This window comes from Mesocricetus auratus, unplaced genomic scaffold, assembly GCF_017639785.1.
Source record: "Mesocricetus auratus isolate SY011 unplaced genomic scaffold, BCM_Maur_2.0 Super-Scaffold_6730, whole genome shotgun sequence".
In the NCBI taxonomy this organism is placed as follows: domain Eukaryota; kingdom Metazoa; phylum Chordata; class Mammalia; order Rodentia; family Cricetidae; genus Mesocricetus; species Mesocricetus auratus.
The window spans coordinates 105,320,992-105,331,735 of NW_024429184.1; the positions used below are offsets into that span (position 1 = coordinate 105,320,992).

At 41.8% G+C, this 10,744-nt stretch overlaps 1 long non-coding RNA gene across 1 annotated transcript; it reads left to right on the top strand.

Moving 5' to 3' along the window:
* Positions 1–584: 584 nt before the first annotated feature.
* Positions 585–10,378, top strand: LOC121138873. The gene is made up of 2 exons (XR_005875750.1): positions 585–8,013; positions 9,811–10,378. It is a non-coding gene; the product is annotated as an uncharacterized LOC121138873 (long non-coding RNA).
* The last annotated feature ends 366 nt before the right edge of the window (positions 10,379–10,744 follow it).

Below are 10,744 nucleotides of genomic sequence, written 5' to 3' on the forward strand. Positions count from 1 at the left end.
CCCCTGCTTTATCAGGGGTGAAGGCAACACCAAATCTTGTTTTTACCTATATTAGTTTTCCCACTAAGTTAACCTCTATCACAATTCCTCACTCTATTTATCAAAGACCTTCAATCAACAAAATCCTATTTAAAACTAACACTATTATTGTATAAAAGCATCGCTTCAGTTAAACAGTACAGTTTAGGAAGAAACCATCTTCATAATAATGCACAGGTTGAAATACCCAGTAGAACAGAATATTTCCATGAGATAATCACACCACATTAAAGGCAGTGGGGACCTCCCCATGCCCATTCACACCATGCCAGATACTAGAGAAATGCTGTCCCAAAAGAAAAGTAAGGCTGGGCGGTGGTAGCGCACGCCTTTAATCCCAGCACTCGGGAGGCAGAGGCAGGTGGATCTCTGTGAGTTCGAGGCCAGGCTGGACTGACATCCTCCAAAACAATACAGAGAAACCCTGTCTCGAAAAACCAAAAAAAAAAAAAAAAAAAAAAAAAAAAAAGAAAAGAAAAGTAAAGTAAAATAAAACAACAACAAAATCCTTACCAAATCCATGGGGGGGGGGGGGAGATAGGTAAGTAGCATATTAGACAAAGAAAAGAGCATATAATTCCAGCCACAGCATCATGGAAGACATCACGAAGGAACAGAGATCCTTGAAGTAGAAAAGGCTTTGTCAAGGCCAATGGGTAGAAAGGCAGGAGCAACAGGGTTAAAGTTGATAAATTTGGGGTGACATGCAGATTTTAAGATACAAACAATACATTTTTGTGGGCAAAACATAAAGAATTTGGAAAATTAAGGCTGGAAACCAGGGGAAGGGGTGGGAATTTTAAAAGTAGAAAAGTCTTATGCAAAAAAAAAAAAGAGTTGATACTATGGAAGTAAATGAACCAAAATTATTCAGTATAGAGAGGGAGGAAGAGGGGGAGTGGAGATGAATGCAAGAGAGAGCAAGGGATTCCTATATTTAACAATCTGGCTAGAAAAGGGACATCCCTAAGGAAGTGTGTGAGTGGTCATGAAACGCAGAACATCCCAGCTAGGATGTGCAGATGGAGAGGGCAGCAGAAGGCGCCCCTGAGACTGTTTTCACAAGCATATCTAGACTCAATCATTAGCTGGGGTGAAGAGTTCTTCCAAACTTTAAGCCATGTTGTTGTTTGAGATTTACTACAAATACAGTGTTCTGCCTGCATCTCTCCAGAAGGCAGTGGGGTGAGCTTAATGATTTTTTTTTCTGTCTATATGATGTATTTCCTGTGGTCTACACTTTTCCCATCTTCAGCTGAAGAGCTAGGTGTGTGAAACAGAGAAAGACACACAGTGAACCTTTAAATATATTGCTGCCAATTGTGGTAACACGTGAGAACTACCTTCTTGGAAGCAAAATATGAAGTAAATCAAAACATCATTGAGTAAGCAGCTGGATTCCGGCTGCAGCTTTTACCAGCTGAGCTCACACGTAGACCTCAGTAGCAGAGGTAATAAGAAAATCGATCTATTTGGGGATAATATAAGCTGTCATAGAATTATACTGCTTAAGTCTGGGTCAAGTCATGGGTGGAAATGGAAATGTTTTTCCTTAAAAGGGCATAAGAAATTCTCTAGGGGACACAATAACCAACAGACAGCTGCACTGTGCCAAAGTTTGGGTCTGGTTTCTTCTTAACTATGAACATAACACATGTTATTTGTTTGTTTAGGTTTGTGTTTTGTAATGGTGTTGTTGTTGTTGGATTCTTTGTTTGGTTTGGTTTTGTTGTTAAGTCTCAATATGTGGTTCTTGCTGGGTTAGAATATGCTGTGCAAACCAGGCTGACTTCAAACTCTGAAGATCCTCTTGCCTCTGCTTCTTGAATGTTGGGATTAAAGGCATGAACCACTACACCCTTCCACATATTGTGGGGTTTGTTTTGTTTTTTATTTAGTTTGTCTTCCATTTGTTTGCTTATCTCTAGTAGGGTCTTTTGTAGCCCAGGCTGACTTCAAATTTGCTGTGTAACTGAGGATGACCTTGAACTCCTGTATCTGCCTCCCAAGTGCTGAGATTAAATTTTTCCTTTATCTTATTTCTTATTCATAAATAGATGATATGCACAGATTCTGCTACAGAAACAAAATTTTTATAGGAAGCATGTGTGGTCGCACAAGTCCATTACCCCAGCACTGGAGATGTTGAGGCAGGAGGATCATAAGTTTGGATTACGTAGGAATTTTGAGACCATTTGAAGTACATAGTGACATCCTATAGAAGAAGAGGAGCAGGAGGAGAAAGGAAGTTGTTTGCACAAAAGAAACTTACACATCCTTTGGAGTAGCAAAGTTTATGTCCTTACTGGGCCTCGTAGCCCAGTCCCTGTGGAAACAGTAGCTCATCACAACTGAAAGAGAGCCTTGGGTTCACGCAGGACATCTGAAGGCACACACAGAAGCATAACTAATCTGTTTTTTAAAATATTGCCCAACAGAGTTTAGGTTCACCAACTCTGGTCAGCTAACAACAGTAGACTAATAGAAAGTCAACGAAGCCAAACAGGAAGTTTGCTCTTTTCTACTCTGCTAGATAGTCTTAAATCACTTTGCTGGCAGACACTACACAGGTCTGGATTGTGCTAGGCTGGCAATGTCATATACGCTTTCGATAACATCTGTTGGTGTTTTCTAATATCGTGAGCAGGCAACTGCTGATGCAGTTGCGTGAATAATGTGCCTTTGGCAGAAGTGAGACTCATGAGAGAATTACACCTGAGTTAATCTTACTTTAGAAGTTTGAGGATATTGCATCAAGTTTTAATCCGAAGCACAAGATCAAGGGATGGCACTCGGTGCTGACCAGTCTATAAAAGTTAAGCTTTTAACAAAACAATCACCCTGCCTGAGCCTCCCACGCACTGGGTTTGTAGTACCACACCACTGCCATACCCAGTTCTCTCATACCTTTCTTCATGTGTGTTGGTCATTTACAGATTTATTAACTACCAAATGGGAGGATCTTCTAGTAATCTTTCTTACTGATGATTTTGAACTTAATGTATCCCTATCAAAGAAGACACAACACTGGTTTCAATCTTTGGGAATGTATCAGATTGGCTTTCTGAGCCATCATTTTGCCAGCGTTAGTAAGGATTCCCTATGTATTTGACAGGAATGTGTGTGTTATTGTCTAGGGTTTAGGGTCTACATATGGCCATTACGTCAAGTCTGTAGCTCATATTATCCCCAGCATCTATGTCCTCACTGGTGTCTTCACTCTTGTAGTCTAGTTACTGAGATATCTAAAATATCCTACTGCTCATGTGTTTTCCTAAGTATCCTACTCTTTCCATTTCTGTCTTATATATTGTTTGGCCTTATGCTGTCTTCTTCTGATTCTCTATTTTGTAGAAGGCCAGGACCCAGAAGATGCCCAAACTATCTTGTGAAAGGCCTAGCAAGATTTCAAAATTTGACAGTTGAATTCATCAACAGGAATAGATCACCATTTCCACCAACAATACCACTGGGATTTTTATAGTTAGATAACATGAGAACATTGAAATAATTGTAACAACTCAAGTGCATGACCCACCCAACCTTGAAGATGGACAAGGCCTGATTATTTAATATGAAGAATACAGAATCATTAAAGCGTGAGAAAAGATTCTGGAAGAGAGATAAATATATTTTACCTACCTTAGGTTGAATCCCACCTCCTTTTTTACTTATTTATATATACTTGAGAAAGTCTTTAATCTCCTCCTAAAAGAAGTTCTTAGTTAATTTCTCAGTAAAGGTTAATTTTCTGCATGAAAAGGAGTCAAGAGTCTACAATGGAACAACACAATAATTACAATTTTACATCATAGGCAACTGGTTATAGTTAATACTTATTTGTGAGTAGAATTCATAGTATAAACTATGGATTTAGTACTTCTTGCCCAATTATAGGTTTTAAAGAATCTTGGGACTAGAGGAGAGTGTTGGCTAGGTTTTTGTCAACTTGACACAGGCTGAAGTCATCTAAAAGGAGGGAACCTCAATTAAGAAAATGCCTCCATAAGACTGGGATGTAAGCCTGTGGGACATTTTCTTAATTAGTGATTGATGATGGAGGGCCCAACCCATTGTGTATGGTGCCATCCATGAGCTGATAGTCCTGGGTTCTATTTTTTTTTAAAGAGGGGAAATAAAGCAGCTGAGCAAGCCATGGGGAGCAAGACAGTAAGCAGCATCCTTCATGGCCTCTACATCAGCTCCTGCCTCCAACTTCCTGCCCTGCTTCAGTTCCGGTTCTCACTGCTTCTGGTGATGAACTGTTATATGGAACTGTGAGTGAAATAAACTCTTTCCTCCCCAAGTTGCTTTGGTCATGGTGTTTCATCACAGCACGAGAATCCCTAACTTTGACAGAAAAGAACTTAGTGATGAAGCGCTTGCCTAGCATGTGTAAACATCATGGGTTCAATCCCCAGCATAATAAATAAACAAAACTTTCAACATTTGCACAGACCATTTGGCTCAACAGATAGGTATATTAGTTGCCTGTTGATATTTAATAAATTGTTCCCAAACCCAGGTAGCTTAAAAATCATAAACATTCAATAATATCTGTGTCTACAGTTGTCTACACATGGCTTAAATGCCCATGTGTCAAGGTTGAGTTAGAGGAGGACCCACCTTAAGCCTGCTCCTGTGTTTGTAGAAAAACCTCAGGTCTTTACAGGCTGTTGGCAGTAAACAGCAGTTCTTATCTAAAGGAACAGTTTCACGGCCCAGAAACTCGCTCTCCTCCAAATGAATGAAAGAGAAAACACTCAAGACAGAAAGAACTGGTATTTTTTTCTGAACATTTTTTTAAAACACATCCTTGGGCTAAGGAGACGGTCCAGGTGGTGAAGTGCTTACAGTACACATGTGAAACCTCAGTTTCCATCCCCTGGACCCACAAAAGAACAGAAGCAGCAACAGGCACCTGTAACCTGTAACACCAGGGCTCCTGTGATGAGATTGAAGGCAGAGACGGATGAGTCCCCAGGAGTTTTCAGGCCAACTAGCATAAGACAAGCCGTGGTGAACAATAAGACATTGTTTCAAACAAGGTAAGAGGCAAAGATCAACGGCTGAGACTGCGAGGTTGTCCTCCAATCTCCGCATACACCCTGAGGTATGCACACACCTTCATTCCCTCACAGGAATACACACACACAGAGAAACACACATCATACATACACACACAAGGATTTAAAAAGTTCTCTGAAGGAAAAGCACCACAGTAGAATTGAGTATAAAACCGCAGGAGCATTCTCCATACCCACCCCCTTACCACACACACACACACACACACACACACACACACACACACACACACATCCTCCACCAGAGTGGAAAATCTGCTCAGTCAATGAACCCATATTCAGACATCAAGTCCACCCTTTCCCTTGGAGTTTAATCTCTGGGTTTTGGCAAATGTGTAACGATATGCATCTATCACATCAGCAAAGTCATTCCATCACCTACGCCTATTCCTTCCTCCTACTCCTCTGCAACTGCTGATCTCATTGCCATCTCCACAGTCGGCCTTTTCCCAACTGGCATGTCATCTGAAATCCTTATCTGATGAGCTTCTTTCACTTAGCATGCATTTAAGCTTGCTTTGTGTTTTACCATGGCTTTGACAGTTCTCTCAGTGTCTATTACAGGATATGATTCTGGTGTCTCCATGAGCCGCAGCGTCGAAAAATATCTTTGCTTCCAAATTTTGGCAAACAACTACTCTGTAAATGGTATTCCATTACTACTGTGACATTCTGGGCACTGAAAGTCAATCAAGTTCGTCTACAAAGACACAGGACACGAACATCATGAGGGAACAGTCTTGGGGAAGACCCTGGAGTTTTTCCAGCACAAAGGGTGAAACAAATATCAACAGCCACCTTGACCCTATGCAAGCACCAAGCCAGTTAAAGGGGGCCCTTAGAGAACCTCTCCCTGAAAATGGCCTCATCTTAGCAACTGCTCTTGACCGTACCCATTGAGAGCATTACTAAAGAAACACATAACTTTTAAACCTTGCCGCCATTTCCTCTTCCTTTGCAAACAGAGTCTATTTCTGGCAAATTTTCTTGAGATAGCTAATGCCATTCAGAATTTCAAAAGGGAACATGTCAAGTTGTGTCATTATTTCTGTTCTTCACTGTTTGCAACAGAGTGGAACCCAGAACTTGATACACAGACAACTCCATAGAGACTGCCTATATATAGGCACTAGAATATGCATATTAATTTGGACCTCACATTTCAATTTTGTAGGTTATGGATGTTGTTTTTCCTCTGCTAGGATGGAAGTGGAGAAATCTGGCATTTTACAGAATACCTAAACCCCCCATGTTGGTCCAGAGTTTTGTGGAGGAAGTGTTTGTGTTGCTTTCTTGTAGTGCTGGGGATAGAACGGAGGACCTTGTGTGTGCTAGGCACACACATCCCCAACCAAAAAGGAAGTTTGTAAAACAAGATATTGAAGGGCATAGTGAAGCTGTGTGTGTCTATACAACTTCTCACAGCTAAGTTCCTGAACTCCCTGAAAGCATCATTTTTAGCTTAAACTCTCTGGTGGTGAAGAGCTAAGGTGGTTTACCCAAACAAGTTTGAGCTGTAGATGACAATGGCAACATGCCACCACAAGAGGGAGTAAAGAGCCACAGTAACAGCTCATTCAGTGTGGATTTGTGTATTTACTCATCTACTATTTAATTACCCACTCAAAAAGGATCTCACTCTGTAGCTCAAGGTGGCCTTGAACTCATTACAATCCTCCTTTCTCAGTATTGGAATTAAAGGTGTGAGCCACCACACCAGGTCAGCAAGTGATTTTCAAGCTTGACTCCACTATGGTGGAAAACACAGGTAGCTTCCATGCCAACCACTCTTGCCCTCTTTCCCCTAATAACCCATAAGCTGACAAAAGGTGGGGCCAATACCTGTTCTTCCTGCTGCAAAGACAGCAGACACAACTGAGAACAGCTGCTTCTGCTGTGTTGCCAGACTGACTCCAGGAAGCAATGCAGCTAATATTCATTTCCACAGCAGGGGGTTCCTGTCTCCAGGCTGAAGGCGTTCTGCTCTCCGGTATTTGTCTCTGTCCTCTGATGTGCCACCAGTGTCTAGATCACTAGTTTAACCATTCAGCTGCCTTTGGAGTCTGCCATCAAGCAATCGGCTGACATTTTCTGTCTTTGCTTTGTCTTACCTGGCTGGCTTCAGATACAACACCCTCCTAAATGCTGGAATTACAGGCCTGTCATAGAGCTCGCCCTGTGCACTAGATTTCATCTAGACCATGTCTTCAAAGAGTTCAAGAACATTTGCTAAGTGAAAACGTGAATTTCATCTGAGCACTGCCAGAGACAGAAAGTAGTCTAGGCAGCGTGGAGGAAAAGACAGGGGTGGAAGCAACCGAAGACCAAGAGGTCTTACAGGGAGGAGGACTGAGAAGGAGGCAAGCCAAGTCTTTTTGGTATAAAAATATCTGCAGGGCTGAAGGAGGGAACATGCAGCATGGAGGTCCTGAACAGCACGATGGCAGAAGCTCTGGGAGACCTTACACTCCACACCCATGACACCTAGAATCCTGGAGTCCTCCCACAGGATTCACATGGGGGAAGGCTGGTACAATGCCACAGACTCCTCCTCCTTAGGCCTTTTGCTGTGGGTGCTGCCCCTCTCTCTCAGCATTCACTTACTGTGGAACACAGCACCCCGACTCTCTGTGTCCCTGCCGTCAGTAACAGGTGTTTCCTAGCTCCAGACCTGCTAATTACTAAGTCATGGTCTATCTTAAAAGCTTCAGCGGAGAGGATAGCATCTTAGTGCCTTGTCATTTCTCATCTCTGAATCAAGCCAGAAGAATGGGGATTTGATCAGACCTGTTCTGAAGCTGTGGCAAGACTGGAGCGATCTCTGCAGGAGCAGATTGTCTGGAATGCTGTGGGCTACACCAACACAGTAAATGAGCACACAGAAATCAAGGTGAGCACCCTCAATCTCGTTCCAACTCATCCCTCACATAGCGATAACAAAACAGTTGATAAGCTACTTGTGAGCTTGAGGCTTATTTTGGCTTTTCTGTTAAAGTCCAAGACTAGGACAATCTGTTTAAACCTTTGATGAGGGTCCTATTCCATGGCGGATAGACATGGTTAAAAAGGTACAAGTGTTCATGTCTCAAGCTAGAAAGGAAGCGGGGCACAGTACAGGTGTCATAATAATTCTGGGGATGCTTCCAATGACCTAAGAGCACTCTAGGTCCTTCCTCCTATAGACTCATAGCACCACCATGATGCCATTCTGGATAATAAATATTTAACATATGGAACTTTGTGACACGCTCATCCAAACCACGGGAGTCACTAAATATAGTCTATCTGGACCTTTTGACCACAATGCAAACAAAGCCTTTGGTGTCATACAAAGTGATGACCTTGACTTCCAACAACCATGAGTGCTTTCATGAGAAGCACTCCTATCCAATTGCTCGATGCTGTTTCAGTTTCTGCCCACAGCTTTCATTGACTTCTGTTGTCACTAAGTCACCTACATTTGCAGAGTTGCCAGGAGACAAGTCAAGGCAATGATAATAGTTGACAAACAGCATAAATTGCACATTATAATCATCAATGTGGCCTGGGAAACTTACAGATGTTATGGCACAGTGGAAAGTATTCTGTGTTATTAATCAGAATTTCACATAGAATAAATATCATTTGTTTCAAGTCATCTCCACCACCACCACCCTTTAGAGCATTGTCAATAAAAGTAAAATCAAATAAGTAATTACCTTTCATTTGCATGTGGATCATTGCTGTACAACTATGTGGAATGAAATCAATTGCAAGTGATTCATTAGGAAAGGATGGTTTCCCTTCTACACATCTTCAAGTGTAAGAAGAAACAGGAAGACAGAACTGTAGCAGAAATTTCTGTCCTGCCAGGTCCCACAGGTGTTCACTCTGAAATAAACACAGAGGCTTATATTAATTATAAACTTTTTGGCCAGATGGCTCAGGCTTCTTATTGGCTAGCTCTCTCTTAATTATTAACCCATTTCTATTACTATGTGTATTTCCACATCATCTTGGCTTACTGGAGATGACCAGGTCTCTTCTTCCTGGGAAGTTACATGGTGTCTCCCTGACTTCACCTACTACCTTTCTCTATCCCTGTTTGGATTTCCTGCCTAATTAAATCCTGCCTGTCCATTGGCCAAAACAGCTTTATACATCAACCAATAAGAGAAACATATATTCACACTATACAGAAGGACTTTCCTCATCATAGAATATAACAATTCTTCTCAGAAAAGACATCCTAGGTCCTCAAAACAATTCAGTCTGTCCCCATTGCCACTGGGAAAACCCAGAGTGAGCCTCGTGGATGGCCCATGTACTCCTGAGACCTCAGTCTGTTGAGTTGAGGCCTGATACAGAACATACAGGAGCTGGAACACAGAGGTAAACCCTGCTAGCCTGGTTGGTGTACATGGGCTGGGGGAAGGTCATGGGCAGTTTCCATAAGAGTATGAAGGAGGATGTCTGAACCCACAGGGCCTGGGCTATAACTCTGCTTCCACGGCTTAGCAGCTGGCAATCCTTCCACAATTCCTTTCTTCTAAGTCTCAGTTATCCCATCTGCAAAATGATGTTTCTACCTCCTGGAATTGTGACAGAAACAAGATAGACCACAGGGAGTTTCATGTTCTTCTGGGTACAGAATTGGGTTTTTTTGATTAGTGTTGGGTTGGGTATTGTTTTTCTTTTTCCCCCACAGGTCCAGTGGTAAAAGTTTAGCCTGGACACATCCATTAGGAGGACTTCCATTGGCAATGCATTCCAGCCTTAAACGGAGCAAGGAGAATACAAATACTCAACTCTTCATTGACACTTAGTGTCTGAGTGTGCTTCCCATGCTGTGATAAACACCATGAGCTCAAAGTGACTTGGAGAACAGAGGCTGTATTCCACTTACTGCTTACCCGAGAGAAGGCGAGTCAGGGACTCATGGAGACCGGAAGGCACGGCTTGCTTTTTTGTATAGCTGTCCACAGATGGCCCTGCACACAGTGAGCTGGGCCCTCCCACATCCATCATCAAACAAGACATTGCCTCACAGACTTGCTACAGGTCAATCTGAAGAAGGCATTTTCTCAATTGAAATTCCATTTTCCCAGATGACTCAAGTTGACAAAACAAGACAAACAACCCCCTCAAAAAACTAGCCAACACATTCAGCAAATAAACAGTATTTAAGTGTCCCTTTGTCTATTAGCTTGAAAGAGTCGGTGACTTAATCTGAGATAGCACAATGAATGTTTAATAAATCCAATGGCTTCTTTCTAGAGTTTGTGCTTCTGGTTTATGTGATTCTGACTCTATTTCTGCCTCAAGGCAATAAAATCCATTATCACATATTCCAAAAAGAAGAAATTCAAAGCATTATTAGTAGTGATATCTTCTACTTGTGAATGATATACTAGTTTGGTCTGAATTCTAGAGTGTCATCGCTTATAATAATTCCTTGAAATAATTATTCTGAATATAATATACCCACTTTACAGAAGAGAACACTGAGGCTCAAGGAAAAAAAATCAATTCCTCACATTTCAACTATAAACCTTTAAAATGAGTAATGGAGATCAGAGAGTTGGCTAAGTGGTTAAAGGACTTATTGCTCTTCCAGAGGACCTTGATTCAATTCCCAGTGA